This window comes from Gopherus flavomarginatus, chromosome 3 (assembly GCF_025201925.1).
Source record: "Gopherus flavomarginatus isolate rGopFla2 chromosome 3, rGopFla2.mat.asm, whole genome shotgun sequence".
NCBI classification, from domain to species: Eukaryota; Metazoa; Chordata; order Testudines; family Testudinidae; genus Gopherus; species Gopherus flavomarginatus.
The window spans coordinates 265,060,309-265,077,678 of NC_066619.1; positions in this window are offsets into that span (position 1 = coordinate 265,060,309).

Consider the following 17,370-nt stretch of genomic DNA (forward strand, 5'->3'; position numbering starts at 1 on the left):
TTCAGCAGTAATGTAAGGAACCCACAGGCTGGTATCCTATAAAACAGTGGTTCTCAAACTTTAGTAACCTGAAGACCCCCAAGTCCCCCTGTTCAGTCCTTGCCCTGTTGCCTTCCCTGAGGCCCCATCCCTCCATTGCTCACGCTCCCCCACCCTCACTCACTTTCACCCAGGCTGGGGCAGGGGGTTGGGGTGCATGCTCTGGGAGGGAGATTTGGTGTGGGAGGGGGTGCAAGGCAGACATGCTGGCTGCTCCTAGGGGCAGTGCGGAGCTGGGGCAGGCAGGGACCCTGCCTTAGCCCTGCTGCCCCACGGGACTTTTAGCATGCTGGAGGGAGGGAGAGGAGTTGATCAGTGGGGTCCACAGACACCTGCCCCCAGAGGTGTGCGGACCCCAGTTTGAGAAACACTGCTATAAGACATTAGCTTCAGCATTTAGCATGAGGCTTGAGGCCTAAGAACTCTGGCAAAGATAAACATCCCAAAGGTAACCCCTGCATTTTGGGGAACTGGAAATAGAGTGTAAAGGTGACTTTTGTCCATGATGACATAAGCCAACCATAGAAATATGAGATAACACCAGATTTTGGAAAATTTGTAAAAAACATCCAACCACAAGAGAGTGAATTGATCTGTATGATAAGTAGAGATCCTAATATCTTCACCTATAAGAGAACGGCACCTCAACATTAGTAGGGTGAGGAAATACAAATAAGGAAAAGAAGTACCCCTACTGGACATGCATTAGACATAGTGGTTACAAAAATTACATCCTAACTTGTGGACAGTAGGGGAGAGAGAGATGTAGCACTCAGGCAGTGCCAGAATGATGGCTATTGGTGATGAAGGTGTGATGGGTTGAGTCCCAGAAACCCCCTTGGGACTGCCACCTGACATTCTGGGACTACCTCTGAGCCTGTTTTCCCTGGCAGCTTGGGACTTCAATGCCCTGCCTAGTTGTGCCAGACATGCTAGCTTGCTGCAACACAGACCCAGGTCTGAACTATGTCCCCAAAAGCTGCAGGCTTAACTGAAAACAGCTTAAGAAGTGTTCCTGTCTCCAACATCCACATACCTGGTTCCCAATGGTATCCAAACCCCAAATAAATCAGTTTTACTCTATATATAAAGCTTAAACAGGGTAAACTCATAAATTGTTCACCCTCTGTAACACTGATAGAGAGAAACGCACAGCTGTTTGCTCCCCGCAGGAATTAATACTTGCTCTGGGTTAATAAGTATAAGTGATTTTATTAAATATTAAAAAGTAGGATTTAAGTGGTTCCAAGTAATAGACAAAACAAAGTGAATTACCAAGCAAAATAAAATAAAACATGCAAGTCTAAGCCTAATACAGTAAGAAACTAAATGCAAGTAAATCTCACCCTTAGATGTTCCAAGCCTCTTTTACAGACCTAGACTTCCTCTTAGTCTGGGTCCAGCAATCACTCCCACCCCTGTAGTTAATATTCTTTGTTCCAGTTTCTTTCAGGCACCTCTTTGGGGTGGAGAAACTATCTTTTGTTCCTGCTGAAGACAAAATGGATGGATTTCCCAGGGATTTATATAGTCTCCCTCTTGTGGGTGGAATCCCCTTGTGTTTTCCTATGCAGCATCACAGCTACAAGATGGAGTTTTGAAGTCACATGTCCATGCATGACTCAGTTCTTTACAGGCTGACACCATGGTCCACCTGTTAGCCCAAATGTTCCCAGGAAAGCTCAGATGTGGACTGGTGTCTATCAAAGTCCATTGTCAGTTTAAGTGTTTCTTGATCGGGCACTTACTGAGAATAATCTTTTCTCAAGAAGTTGACCAAATGCTTCACTGAGACTACTTAAAATCAAATAAGCACATAGCCAATATTCATAACTTCAAATATAAAAACAACACATGCATACAAATAGGATGAATATATTCAGTAGACCATAACCTTTGCAGAGATGTTACATGGCATATCTAGCACTAAACACATTTCAGTTATGTCATATTTACATTCATAAGCATATTTCTATAAAGCATTATGGGGTGCAACGTCACAGAAGGTGATGGTGAAGAAGATAATGGCTAACCTTTCAGGTTGTCCTGCAATGCATGGGGAGTATATGGATGTTCAGATGTCCATTCTGTAGTCTCTTTAGCTACCTTACTGAATTAGTGTTTGGATCTTTACTACATTTAATAAAATATACATAAATATAGAAGAGATCCTATAGTGTGAACTGTGCACATCAGGGTTCCCAACTATGTAATTTAATATTGGAATCTGTCTATCCTCAAAGTGATAACAGAATTACGTAATCAATATAATTACATAATCTTTAGATTATGCTATAGTATAGTTGGGATTATGTTTTCCAATGTGCATTACTTTGAATTTCATCTCCTATTTTGTTGCCTAGTCTCTCAGTTTTGAGATCCCTTTAACAGGGATCCCTTGGCAGTCAGTTTTGGATTTAACTATCTTGAGTAACTGTGTATTGTCTGCAAACTTTGCCACCTCATTGCTTACCCCATTTTCCACATCATTTATAAATGTTTAACAGCATGGATCCCAAAGCAGATTCTTGGGAGACCCCTATATTTACCACTCTCCACTACGGAAAAATGAACATTTACTCCTTTTTTTCCTATCACTTAAACAGTTACTGATCTGTGAGGACCTGCCCTCTTTTCCCATGATACCTACTTTGCTTAAGAGCCTTTGGTGAGGGACCTTGCCAAAGGTTTTCTGAGAGTCCAAGTACATCATATCCACTGGATCACCCTTTTCCATGTTTGTTGACCCCCTTGAATTCTAATAGATTGTAAAGGGCAAATCACGTCTCATCGAAAGCTGTGTTGACTCTTCCACAACATATTCTGTTCACCTATATGTCTTATCATTCTGTTCTCTCCTACAGAGTGAGACAGTTTGCCTGGGGTGCTGAAGTTAGGCTTACTGGCCTGTAATTGCCAGGATTGCCTCTGGAGCCTTTCAAATGTGGCCATCACATTAGCTATCTGCCAGTCATTTAGTACAGCAGTTGATTTAAGTGATGGGTTACATACTACAGTTGGTAGTTCTGCAGCTTCATATCTGAGTTTCTTCAGAACTCTTGGGTGATTAACATCTGGTCCTGTTGAGTTACTGTTCAGTTTGTAACTTGAAAATGTTTCAGGTGTGAGAGTACTTCTCACATCCTCTGCAGTGAAGACCAATGCAAAGAATTCATTTAGTGTCTCTGCAATGACTTGTCATCTTTGGGAGCTCCTTTAGCACCTTGATTGTCCAGTGGCCAGCTGATTGTTTGGCAGGCTTCCTGCTTCTGGTGTTCTGTTTCTATTTAGCAATTTTCTTTAAAATCTATTTAGCTGGTTGCATCTCCCAATTTATTTAGCTTGTGTTTAACTATTATACAGTTGAACGAGCTTGTTCAAATGGGAACTTGAGCCATTTTTGAGATACAAACTGTTAAGAAAAGGGTCTGCATTTTCATTTTATGTTCAGTTACAAAGCAAGTATGTAGCGTGAGGCAAAATCCAATATATACATTCACTGCTTCAAACCTGTTTAGTTTGAGCTGCAAATTAAATTTAATTCAGTCTGCTACAAGTTTCCATGAAAGTCCTTTTCAGAGCTAACAATCTCAGTCATTTTCAATCTAGTTACATAAATCCAAAATGATCTCAGAATAAAAGGGATCAGATATGGGTGACAGCATTGTTCATCCAAAAAAGGAAATGAATTTTAGGAGTTACTTCCCCATAGCACCACCATTAAGTTACTAGAGTAAAATAGATTCTGACAATTCTAGCAATTTTTTTGTAAAAAGATATTAAAATACTGACCTGTAAGAATTAATAACTTGAATCAGATTCTTGACCATAAAATGGTAGCTCAGAAGAAGTGAGAGATATGGTCTAGCCCCTCCCACCTGAGCACTGATGACAACTCATTAGCAGGCTAGAGGTAGGCTGCAACTTAAAGGTGTTCCCCTGGTGTGGGCTCAGATGCAAAAAGCACATGTAAGTTCATCAGCTGTTTCCAGAAGTGTGAATAGCAGGAGTAGTGACGGGGCTGTAGCTTTTCACATCCTCCCAATTTGGGCAGCTTTCCATTCCCCCTTTCTCTGTAATGTCCCTCCCAATGGTTTTATTTGTGGAACTGTACAATTCTCACACAGTGGCCACTTAGAAATTTTTTCCTTTCCCTTTTTTTAAACATTGGGAGCATTAGGACTGTTTGGGTATTTGTGTGTTTTCCCATTTGGAGCTGTTTGGAAGGTTAAATGAAAGAAGAATGTTTTTCACAAGAAAGTTGGCTTGAAGCTCAGCTGGTCAGTGTGGCACTAAGGGAGCCAAGGAACCCCTGGGTAGGTATGGGCCTGGGGCGTAGGGCTTTTGATTTTCCACCTAACTGCTACAGACAGCAAGCTGAGCCACCCACCATGCTCATGAGGAGCCCTTAGTCAACTCTTTGGAGAATGTGGGCATCAATCCCACTACCTCTCACATGCAAAGCGAGCGCTCTACCCCCTTGAGCTAATTCCCCACATCTGACTTGACTGCCAGGCACCAGGCAAAAAAGGCAAGGGATCTGTGGCCCTAAGCAGAACACAGCGTGAGATGGGGTAGGGGGCGATCCAGAGTTGGGAAAGGGGCCCGAGTCTCTGCCACGTGCCTCGGCACAAACAACAATGTTCCCACCCTGGAGTGTGTCGGGGGTGAGAGTTAGCCCCTGGAACAAGCACCAATCACCCAGGAGGACCGTTCTTATCTTCACCACTTTCCTCTAACCCAAGCAAAGCCAGGAGTAGGCCCAGCTCAGGAGCTCCAGCAGGACTCACACAGGCTCCCTGGCCCAGCATACAGAAAAACAACCCTGCCTCTGCCAGGATAGGCACCTACAGACTCACTGTTCACACTAACGCAGCCCTTCCCCGCTTTGGCTTTCTCCAAGCTGTCTGTGTGCTCTGGCCCACGGCTGCCATGCTGGCTGAGATCAAGAGGCTGTGTGGTTTACATGGTCTCAGCCGAGCTGGTATCGGGCGCCCCTCGCCCATCTCCGCATTCCCTTCATGGACCCCTGGGATGTGAGTAATCCTGTCTTTGGCACTCCGTCCCAGCCAATCAGCTTTGTGTAGACTGGGAAGGAGGTGGCAAAGGGATCCCACTCAAGTGACAGCTCAGCAAGAAAGGGGCAGGTCCCCCTCTACAGCAGAGCAGACTGGAGAATGTGTATCTAGCTCACTACTTCTTCCATGCTTTCCAGTTGAGCTGCTAACTTCCCCAACCTGTCTCCAGCCTCCCAGCCACCACAAGAAGGAGAAGGGTCATGGACAAACAGCTTTCTGCCCTGCAGGAGCTGGCTTCTTGAGAGGCCAAGAGGGGAGAGGGATGGAGGCCACTGGAGGAGCTCAGCCCGCTGACTGTCAATGGCCTCTAAAAGAAGAGACTGTTGCTCCCCTGCTGCTGGAGAAGGGAGGCTGTCCCACTGTCTCTGGAATGCAAAACAAACACTCTAGCACTTGAGTTAATTCCCCAGTCTTACCAACAAGCCTCTTGATCCACTCATGTCATACAGGAGTCCACATCATCCCTGTGCCAGACAGTGGCTCCTTCCAAAAGGGTCAGGGAAGTACCTGCTCCCTGTGGGCTGGCTAGCTCAGTTGATTAGAGTGTCTTGCTAATAATGCCAGGGCCATGGGTTCAAGCCCTATGCTAGCCACTCTGTGCACTGCATGGAGAGGGTGGCTTTTGCTCTTTTGGATGACTGCTATTAGTCTGAGAGGCCAAAAGGAGATGGGCTGAGCGGCTTGCAGGGAGCAAGCAAGAGCCCTAGTGGAGGAAGGGGCCAGCCAGTGCAGAGGCTGGCAAGATGAGGCTCCTCCCACCTCCTTTTCTCCCCTCTCTGGGCTTTGTGTCTGACCTGCTGGCTGAAAGAGTTGAGCCCGGGGAGGGGAGAAGGTTGAGCCTGGCCAGGGGACAAGGGTTCAGCTGGTGGCCCAGGAAGCAAAATAGCGGGGCTGCTGGCTTGCTCCCCTTGTCCCCAGTGGGTTGAACTGATGGCCTGAATTCTTGCCAGCCACTCCACTCAAATGTACCTGAGAGCAGATCATTCTCTCCAGCCCAAGCCACAGAGGAAGGGGTAATACTTGGCACCCCAAGCTGTGGGAGAGGCTTCAGAGTCGGCCTGCGCAGGGTAAGCTTGGGAGTTCCCTGGACCCCATTCTCCCACTGCCCACAGGCAGCCCCCCAAACCCACACTGGAGCCCAGACAGGGAGGAGCAGGAAGAGAGCTCCCCACAGGGGCACCACCATTCTAAGTCAGCTGGACTTGCTTTCTCTTCTACCCTTCTTCTCCCAAATTCTGCTGGCCTCACAGTAGCCATCCCTGGGACACAGGGAAGACGCAGGCACAGGACTCTACCTTCCAGAAGCCAAATGCACCTACCGAGAGTGTTTCACAGACTATTGAGGTACTATAGAAACCCCATTCAGATGCATTGACATAGCTAAACTCTACTTCCATAGGCCCTACTTGTGCAGAAAGCCAACAAAAAGATAAAGAATGTATTGAATAAACTAGTCCTTTTAGCTAATTTGGAACAATTATGGTAATATACCTCACATATCAGTATGAATTGTATACTTATAGTCTACAGAAAAATTGGAGTCTCTTAGCTCTCCAAAGTGAGCCCAAATTAGACCAATCATTAATGATTTTATTAAATATCCAAAACAGTACAGTACGTCAATGACTGATTACTTTAATTACCTCTCTTTGGTACAGTATATTTTCCTTGGTCATTCTTTCCCTTGTAAATGAGAAAAAGCAGCATGAATATATGAGTTAATCTTCTATCATGTGGATTAAAGAATTTACTTCTTGGTTCTCGTGATGATTATTCTTGCCTGCAGCACAGTCTCATTTCCTAGCAATAGATTTGACCTCCATTGTGGTACTAAATGCATAGTTTAATCGGCTAAATTATCATCTTCAGAAAGCCATATGCATGAATAGCTACATTGTAGAATCTAGACAGCCCTGTCATCATGCAGGCTGCCCCGAGCACCCTCTTATGGCCAGGCATGGTCTTAGAGCTGATTTTTTTTCCTCCCCCTCACCAAGTGTATCCAGTCCTGACAACCTTTTGGTTACTAAAAAGCATCCAGCCTATTTGAAGGTTCATCTTTATTAACAGAGGCCAACGCAAAACAAACACAACCTTCACCTCAGCAACTTATCTGGATGACCAACTCATTCTTAGTTCATTTGTCCTCCCCACTTGAGCCTAGATGGAAGAGAACACTGGACTCTTCACCAGGTTTGGGTCTTCATCCTTGGGGCTAGCACTCTTGCCACCACCAGAGGAAGTCAGGGGTTTGTAGAAGTCCATCCACTACAATTCTTCCCCAGGGGCAGCATGTAGTACCATTCAGGCTGGGCTTCCTACCAGTGTCTTTGGTACCTCCTAGATGCCTGCCAGCTGCAACTCTCCCTCTAGGAGCACTTCTTCCAGGATCCCTACTCTAGTGGGCTCCCCAGACAACTGTCTATGTGAGCACACCTCTAGGCTCCCTGCTCAGGCCTCTTAGGAGGCTCCTGTGGAAAGGAGCTTCTATCTTAGGAGTCTCTCTCTAACTGAGCTTGGGTAATGGTTTTTAGGACCAGGTGCTTATTTGCTAATTAACCCTTAATTATCCACCTGGGGCAGTCAGTTACTCCTAGATGGGCCCTGATTTCCCCATAGAGTCCAGTCGCTCAGTGACAGCCCTGGTAATTTTTATTCTGGCATATCGCTTATGAGACTTTGTCCTAAAACTTAGACCCAAATGTTAATAAGATAATAGACACAAAATAAGCTTTCTTGCTTGACACAAAATTGTCTATTTACTTTGTTTTCCCCTTAAGTATCTTCTAATTTGTTTAATTGCTTCCAGGCAAATGTCTGCCCTCTGTTTTCCTCATCTACAATGCAAATATATCTTGCACTGAGGGAAAACAAACTCAGTCCAGATTGGTTGTAGTGATAAAAAAACACATATTTTAATGGCCCATGATGGTCTTATGCAGTGTAACTATAGCTGTGTTGATCCCAGGATATTAGACAGACAAGGTGGGTGAGGTAATATCTGTTATTGGATGAACTTCTGTTGGTGAGAGAGAAGAGCTCTGTGTGGCTCGAAAGCTTGTCTCTCACCAACAGAAGTTTGTTCCAGTAAAAGATATTACCTCACTCACCTCATCTCTGTGATGATGTTAGTCCATGTCCTGATGGACGTGGATCCACGTCACAAATGCACACAGCACAGTGACAATAACTAAAGGTCTTTTTGGTAGTCTGAGCAATGAAGTAAAAGAATGAGTAGGTATGTCTGTGCTATTCTCAGTCTCCTAGAAGTGATCCTTGCTGGAAAGGGTTACGTACTGTTAGGCACTGCTACTGACTGTACTGTACCTGTTCTGTGACTGGAGAGCTTACTTTTTTCCATCCAGCATTTTCTCATAAGTTCTCATGCACATGCACAATGTAAACATTTGCCAAGGCATAAATAAACACAACTCCACTTAACTCAGTGGTGACCCCTGTGTAGTGAAATGTAGAAAAGTAACTGGATGGGTCAGTTCTTCAGTGACTGGTGCACTGTGGAATAGCAATAGGACTACTTGCATCATTTTGTTAAATTAAAAGTGGGATGAATTTCACCCTGTCATTTAACTCTCATTGATTCAGAGTTGTGAACTGGAGTGACTTCAACTGATTTAAGACTAGAGAACCACTGACGTGTGTGTGCAAACACAATGGTTCCCACTGATTTGTAGACTATAACATTTCTGCTTTGGTGGTGATCAGCACTAGCACCTAAAAAGGTTAATTTCTACAGTTAACTTTCTTTGAACCTCAAGATTTAGTAAGGCTAAGGCAGCCTACACATCATACTGGAATTTGAATAGTTAAGCTCACCAAAGATATAACAGCAACAGAGAAGCAGTTTCCTTCAGCACCTGCGTTTTGGTTCCAAGAACGTACAGTAAATATGCACTGCAATCTCTGCACATCTCAGCAATTTAGTTTTTTATGAATAGAGTATTAAATGTATTTTAATATTTATCCTTGCTCTGCTCACCCTAGTCTTTAATTACAAAAATAGAGAAAAATGAAAATATTGTTATAGGATTGTCCTGGCTATACCCACAACTAATTCTGATTGATTGTTAAATGGAATTTCCTTCTGATTTTAGAGAGACCCATTTTTGCTAGAGTCCTTACTATTTAAATGACTCCAAACACTTCATCTTTCCCTGCAGTAGAAATCTTGGTGCCATCTCTGAATCTGACTCTTCCCCCTCCCTCCCTACTCCCCCTGTGGGAAGTTTCTTGCTTGTAATTCACCACATCTGGAATGTTGCCAAGATTCAATCTGTCCTCTAATTAAATCATTACACCGGTCTTAATATCTTCCTGTGTTGGTGATTGCAATTCCTTTCACCCCTTTTTTTCATAATGAACTAAACTAAGGTACTAATCTAGTGGAGATTTAAGAACATACATAACTGCATGCTCATGAGCAGCCCCATAGACTACAGTGGGATTACTTCCAAAATCTCTGCTTTCTGAACCTCGGAGTGCAGAATGCTCTGGCCAAACTCAGGGCTGGTTCCAGGCACTGGCAAAGGAAGTAAGTGCCTGGGGTGGCCAATAGAAGGGGGTGGCAGTCCGCCCGTTGTTGGGTCGGCAGCAGCACTTCAGCAGCAGTTCAATTGGTTCGGTCTTCGGCAGCAATTCAGCTGTGGGTCCTTCACTTCCCTTCTTCCTCTTCAGCAGCACTTCAGCAGTAGCTCAATCAGGGTTTGTTTTTGTTGGTTGTTTTTTTTCTTCACTTGAGGTGGCAAAAAAGCTGGAGCTGGCCCTGACTAAACTGCCCTTTTGTTCCAGGAAAAGGGGTCATCTCACTCCGTTATCTTCCCTGGCTTGCTGTCCATTGTACAGATAAAATTCCTAATTGCTTTTCTGTATCTGGAAACATTCAGTGGTGCAAACTTACAAGTTTCCAGCTGAAAAACAGGAAAAGTAGTCCATAACATTTTCATATATGCATATTGTGCCAACCTACTCTTTTGGAGCTAATTATTTACCACTGAACAACTAAACCCCCAGCCCTTTCTCCCACTGCAACTTTTAAATTGGATTTCCACTGTCCAACTCTCTCCCTAATAAGTAGGGCCCTACCAAATTCATGGCCAGGAAGGACTAATAATAGACTGGGATGTTTGGTCTTAGTGTACTTTTGCCCTTTACGGTAGGGTAAAAATATACAGAGGTACACAGCATTTCTCAGAATAGGAGTCCTACCCAAAAGGGGGTCAAGCCTATTGCAGGGGGTCCATGATATTGCCACCCTTACTTCTGTTCTGCCTTCAGAGCTGGGTGGCCAGAGAGTGGCAGCTGCTTGCTGGGCACCCAGCTCTGAAGGCAGCACATCTACCTCCAGCAGCACAGAAGAGTGGGATGGTATGGGGCAGGGGAGAGGGGAGTTGTCACTTTTTGGGAAAAGGTCAATCACAGCCTGGGTGACTTACAAATGTAAGAGTAGTAGAGTACAGTACTTGTTCATACTGTGTGTGTATACACAACACATCAACAAAATTTGCTATTTATGCCATGACAAACCTGCAGACAATATGATTCCTCCATGATTTAAGTAGACCCCTACTAATAAGCTTCTGATTCATACAATGTAGTTTGGTGCAAAAGAACACAGTGCCCAGCACGTGGATTCTAATAACAGGCCATCTGCTTTCACCATAGGGTGGTAATAAACTCCCCTCAAAGGGGGACCAGGAATGGGGGATGGCTGCTGCAGTAGCCTCCAAATATCCAAGCTGTGACCAGGCTATGAAAATGAATCATGATGTACTGGGGAGTCTAAATCCAGGGTTTTCAAAGCAATCTTAGTGAGTTAGGATCCAAATCCAATTGAATTTTGATGTTAAGATGGATGTTCAATTTCCAGGTACCTTTGAAAAGCCCAGTGTATATGTTTTAGAGAGGCTTCAGGACTAAACCACTGGACTTCGGGGATTTGTCCATCTCAACTATAAGTCAGAAGAATTAACAGCACAAAGGCTGTCAGAAATGCAAAGAGCATAGTAAATAGGAGTGACCTTAAGGGGGAAGAAAAGGAGGGAGTTGATTTTTTTTTTGTCTATAAAATAAAAATTTATTTGAGATTATTATAAAATTAATGGGTCTGACCCATCTTTCAAATATGCAGATATAAGTCACTCCATTGAAGTCAATGGAGATGCACTGCTGTGAAACTGATATGAATGAGAGAATCACTAAGAAAGAGCAGCTGCAGTGGCTCTAGGATAGTAGTGAAACATGTCAGATTTAATGCAAATTGCTGTAGTCTCCAGCTGGTGTCCTCGCATGAGCCAGTATTGATCTGGGGATCAGTTACCATTAAGCAGTGTGTACAAATCTTGCCAAATAAACTTTGTTATTGTTAAATGTATTTTCTTCCTTTATAGCATCAGGTACACTATTCTCCATGCTGCAAGCATTTCTATGAAAATAAGAAACAAACATCCCTTCTGTTATGCTATACTTTCTCACTTATAGTATATTACTCCACAGCCTAAACTCTCTGCCCCTTTTGTGTATACATTATGTCACAGCCTTTAAATACATGATACATGCTATTTTTTTCAGTCTCTCTGCCTCCAGGGCCGGCTCCAGGCACCAGCCCAGCAAGCAGGTGCTTGGGGCAGCCAACGGCGGCTCTTCAGGGCAGCATGTCCGGCTCTTCGGCGGTGGGTCCCTGACTCCCTCTTGGAGTGAAGGACCGGCCACCCAACTGAGCTGAAGACAAGCAGCAGCAGTAGTGCCGCAGATCGCGGCTTTTTTTTTTCCCTGCTTGGGGCGGCAAAAACCCTGGAGCCCTCCCTGTCTGCCTCATTCAGTGTGTGATGACACTTGGCAAACATGCCAGCTGTTCAGTTATAGAGAGATTTTTTTTTTCATCCTCATTGTTCAATGTGTGGCCTAGGCCTCACTTATTTCATACTATCCTAGGCCTAAATAAAGATTTTTTGTTGTTGTTTTAGATGTTTCTATGGTGCTTCACACCATGTTGTGAGTGCTTCATAAGCATAAATGGATTTCTTTCCAGCACCTTGTGAGGCATGCAGGGCCAATCAAGGGAGGGGGGCAGGAAAGCCATTTGTCCTGGGCCTCAAGCTCAAAGGGGGCCCTCAAATTTAGACACTTATCAAATGCCAAAAAATTAACAAGTTTCGCAACTTGTTTTTATGCACTTCCCTATCAGAACAAAATGTGACACTCTTTCAGCTTAGAGCTGCAAATTTAAGCAAATAAGAGATGTGATTTCATAAAAGACAATTTTTTTTGTTAAATGAAATAGATTGTCATACTAAGAGTTAATGTTCATAAATATTAATAAAAATATATTGGTTCTGCCCAGTGGTCTGTGATGGGATGTTAGATTGGGTGGGATCTGAGTTACTTCAGAGAATTTTTTTCTTGGGTGCTGGCTGGTGAGTCTTGCCCACATGCTCAGGGTTTAACTGATCGCCATATTTGGGGTCGGGAAGGAATTTTCCTCCAGGCCAAATTGGCAGAGGCCCTGGAGGTTTTTCGCCTTTCTCTACAGCCTGGGGCACGGGTCACTTGCTGGAGGATTCTCTGCAGCTTGAGGTCTTCAAACCACAATTTGAGGGCTTCAATAACTCAGACTTAGGTAAGGGGTTTGTTATTGAAGTGGATGGATGAGATTTTGTGGCCTGCATTGTTCAGGAGGTCAGACTAGATGATCATAATGGTTCCTTTTGACCTTAAAGTCTGAGTCTATGATGGTACAAGATTAGACCATGATGAACGTGTCCTCTCAGATCAGCTGATTATATAAACAAACCAATATTAGTGGCTGATGCTGGATCAAGTGCATGTTGAAAGGTAGAGAATTGTTACATTTTAGTGTCTTTATAGTTTTACATCTAGTTGACTAAGAAATTATTGATGTGTGAGAATTCCTCCATATTATCTTCATGTGGTAACTTAAAAAAGGGTGACTGGTCAGTCGAGCCCTACCTTGCTCATCATCAAAGGCTTTAGCTATAGCCCCAAATTCAAGGTGAAAATTTGAGGACAATCTTGTACAGTGAGTTTTGTGACAACACACGTTTGAAATGTTTGGATATTATCCCTCTGTCCATATCCATGCCTGTGTTTACTATATATATGTAATCCCTGTTATATTATACCTTGTGTGCTTGAGAGTTGATTCAGTGATAAGGATAATCTGTTTCATTTTGTGTTCTTAATCAGTATTCCTTCGTTTTAAGTCTTTTCAGCATTTGCATACATATTTACAGTAGAAGAGATCAAGTGTAGATAAGCTACTTATTTATAGCAGAATATTTCAAGTGTGGATAGATCACTAAGAGGAGATTTGAAAGTGGTGGAGCAAGAGACGGCGAAAATAATTGAGTGAAGCAGCAGCTAAGACCTCAAAGCCAATAACTTCATTTCTCAAACCACTGGAAAACACACCTTAACCAACAAACAATGCTACAGATAATGAAAACTCCAACTGCAACAGCTGATATTTTAATGCCAATACCTGAACATGAGGACAATAGTCAAGCAGGAGATGGGCCAACAGTAACAAATGCAGCAAAAGATCCTATGTATGATCAAGAAACTCAACAGCAACAGGAAGATGTAGATCTTATGCAGCAAGAGCAATCCATGAGTACTACAGGTTTGACTGACTGACTACTGGAATTATTGACAAGAGCAATGCTGCCCAAATGCAATCTTTTCTTCAAATTAGTTGTTTTGAAATTCCAAGTAACATTCCATGAGATGCTGATAATCCTGCTTTCCCTACTCATCTGCTGACAAACACTCTTCCAAATGGTGAAACCTGCACAAGAAACTGGTTATGTTGAAGTACAGAAAAAAAATCTCCGTACTGTGCACTCTGCTTCATTTTGAACAAAAGTGCTGCAAATGCATCAGTTCGCTCTGATCAATTAGGATGGAGCATCAATAGAGGCTGGAGGAAGTTGAAAGACCAAATGCCATCACATGAGAGTTCAGTGTCACACAAAGAAAACTGTCTTGCATGGAAATCAGCCAGTAGGGCAGCATAAGCTGAAAGTTCAGTTGAGGACATACTCTTGATTAAACTCTCTACAGAAACTAAACTGGAAAAAACTTCAGGAGTGCATCCTGAACGTCATCCTTTTTCTTTCTGAGCAGGGATTGGCTTTCTTTGGTTCCAGTCAACATATTGGTGATCGTGCAAATGGAAACTTTCTAGGCATAGTTGAGCTTCTCAGCAAATATGACCCACTATATCAAAGCATGTTAAACATGTCTGAAAATTGCAAGAGAGTCTAAAGGCACATGCAAGTCCATTATCTCTTCGCACACATACAAAACGAGTTTATTGAGCTATGTGGGTCATTTTATACAAACAACAGTTCTTGATGAGATTTGAAATGCCAAGTATTTTTCAGTCATTGATGCCACTCCAGATTGTTCTCACAAGGAACAGACTACTATGGTTATTGGATATGTTAAGATTGTAGACAGTTCAAAATTTTCAACTGAAGAAAGGTTTATTTTGTTAAGTTCACAAAACTGGAAAAGAAATTTCTGCTTCAGTACTAGCAATTCTATAAGGTTTTAAGTTAGATTTTTCAAGTCTGCATTGGTCAAGCCTATGACAATGGATCTAATATGGCTCGGAAGTATAAAGGTGTACAAGCAGTTCTGCTTGAGCATAATTCGAACTGCATTTTCTCCAGATGTGGAAACAACACACTGAACCTTATAGGTGTTGACTGTACTGAATCATGCAAGAAGGCAATTACTTACTTTGGAACTGTTCAGCAAATGTACAATCTCTTCAGTAGCAGTCCACAAAGGTGGGGAATTCTGAAGCAATATCTTCCTGTTTCACTGCATGGGATGTCCAACACTAGATGGTCTGCACAAATTGATGGTCTTCAACCAGTTGCACAGCATTTGAATTCAGTGAAAAAGGCTTTGAGAGATTTAAGCTCATTTAATCTCACTGCACAGGCTCAAACTGAACTTTAGTCTATTCAGAAGTACATGTCCAAATTTGAATGCATCCTGATGTCCTCTTTGTGGATGAAGCTACTTACAATGAGCCACCAAACTCATCTGGTAATTGAAGCACACAATGCTACACTTGATATTGAGAGGGATAACCTTGAAAGTCTTGTCAATGACGTTCAACAGATTCGTGAACAATGGGATGTGATCCTGACTGAGTCCAAATTAGTAGCACAGAATATTGGCATTTCATCTGAATTCTCCGCCAATCGCAATTTACCTACTGAATCCTATGCTGAAGAGCATTATAGAGTCAATGTCTTCCTTGTCATCACTGACTCTATTCAGTCAGGTTTTACATGTCAATTTGAGTCACGTTAACTAATTTTGTACTCTTTTGAGGTTTCTTTGGCAGTTCAACAGATTGAGTAATGAAGATCTACTTTCTACAGCTGAACAATTTCAGCAACAGTACAACAAAAATTGCAAAAGATCTCCATGACCGAGGTTGCATTCCTCAAATGAATATGTCCCACAAACTTTAAATTGGATTCCAAGCCAAAGGAATTGCTTCAAGAAATACTTGAACTTGGACTCTCTCCAGGGTGTTTCCTAATATCACAATCACAGTGCATATTTTTGTCAGTTTGCCTGCATCATTGGCTTCAGGTGATCGCACCTTCAACGTGTTGAAGCAGGTAAAGAACTATCACTGGTCAGCTATGGGACAAGAGGATTTGAATGGGCTTGCTATGCTTACTATTAACTGTGACATTGCACGAAAGCTAGATTTCGACCCCCCCCCCCATTAGTGCGTTTGCACAGAAGCTAGAAAAGAATTTGAATATATATTTTTTAATAGACGAGGGTTGGATTTTTTTTGTTTGGTGCCTTATTTTGCTTTCATGTGTCATCATTATTTTGTCCATCATCAAAAGCTAGAAATGGCCCGAGCCTCTCTGGACCTTTTGAGTGGGTCTGGGGGCATTCTAAAGCCCTGACCAATTCACTATACAGCCCTTTTTAAGCCTGTATGTAATATACCTGAATGAGATTGGTGCGCGTGAATCATGGCGGAAGAAAGGTAATCCAGTAAAACTGTTGTAATGCATATGCACAATGTCAGCAACCTTAAATATGCCATTTCATTACTTTGAAGTGCTTCATTTTACAACTTTCTCTGGGTTCTTATTTCTCGTTGTATGAAATTTCCTTTGTTTTAAAAATAACCATTAGATTCAACTATTTGCTAGTCTAGAGGAGAACATTCTGTACTGAATATTTGCAGTCTATGAGAGAGGAGCCTTAACATACTTTATATAATTCTTTTCATATCCTATGACCTTCACTAATCATGGCAGACACAGCACTGCTTGAGAACTCTCCTAGCCTGCATGCACAGAAACAGTAGAATGCTGTGAGACCAGTAAGAGATTACATTGCAGACTCTTGTATGAGCAACATCCTTAAGAATTCTTTTTTTAAGATTGAGAATTTGCCAGGTTTCACTAGCCCACCAAAGTACAACTGTGAACCAGGAGCTTTCTACCAGTGTCATGCCAGAGTTGTTCAAAAGAACATTACACTTTATTTTATAGTCAAGATAATTTATAACTTTTTTTCTAACTTCCTTAGAGTAGAAACACTTGTGTCATGGTGCCAGAGCAGGCTGCCCCTGCTGAAATCTCTTACAGTTCCCCAAAGGCACCCATATCAAGTGGCAGGATGTGCCTTCTCTTCGGCTGGATTACAGAATTCATCTCATTCTTCTTTTGAGTTTCTGGGCTACACCCTCAATTGCTGATCATGTCACTTAGTAGGCCCAATGGGCTTGGCATCTTCAGTGTTTCTCTTTGCAAGCTTGTGGACAGTAATAGTATGCAGTGACACACAAGCAGTGTTTTCAAAACAGCATATGACTTTTATTTAGAGAAGTGGTTTTAAAAAGAGAGACCAACACACCCTCTTCGCCATGCTTGGCATACCCTTGAGCCCTTGGGTAAACCTGACACCGCTCTGTTCTCCTTGGGCACCAAGTTATAGCTTGCTTGTAGATCTCCAGACTCTTCCTCCATCTTCTTTCTGTGTCAGCTTCACAACATGCTGATGACTTCCCCTTCTTTTTCTGGGGGATAGATCCTTTAACAGACCAATGTCTTCCAATCTCCAGATTCTTAGCTTTAGCAAATGGCTCTCTTGGCACTTTGGTGCTGAGGAGTCCCTCTCCACAGGTTTAAACCTGTCTATTGTGTTTTGAGGAGTTGCTCCT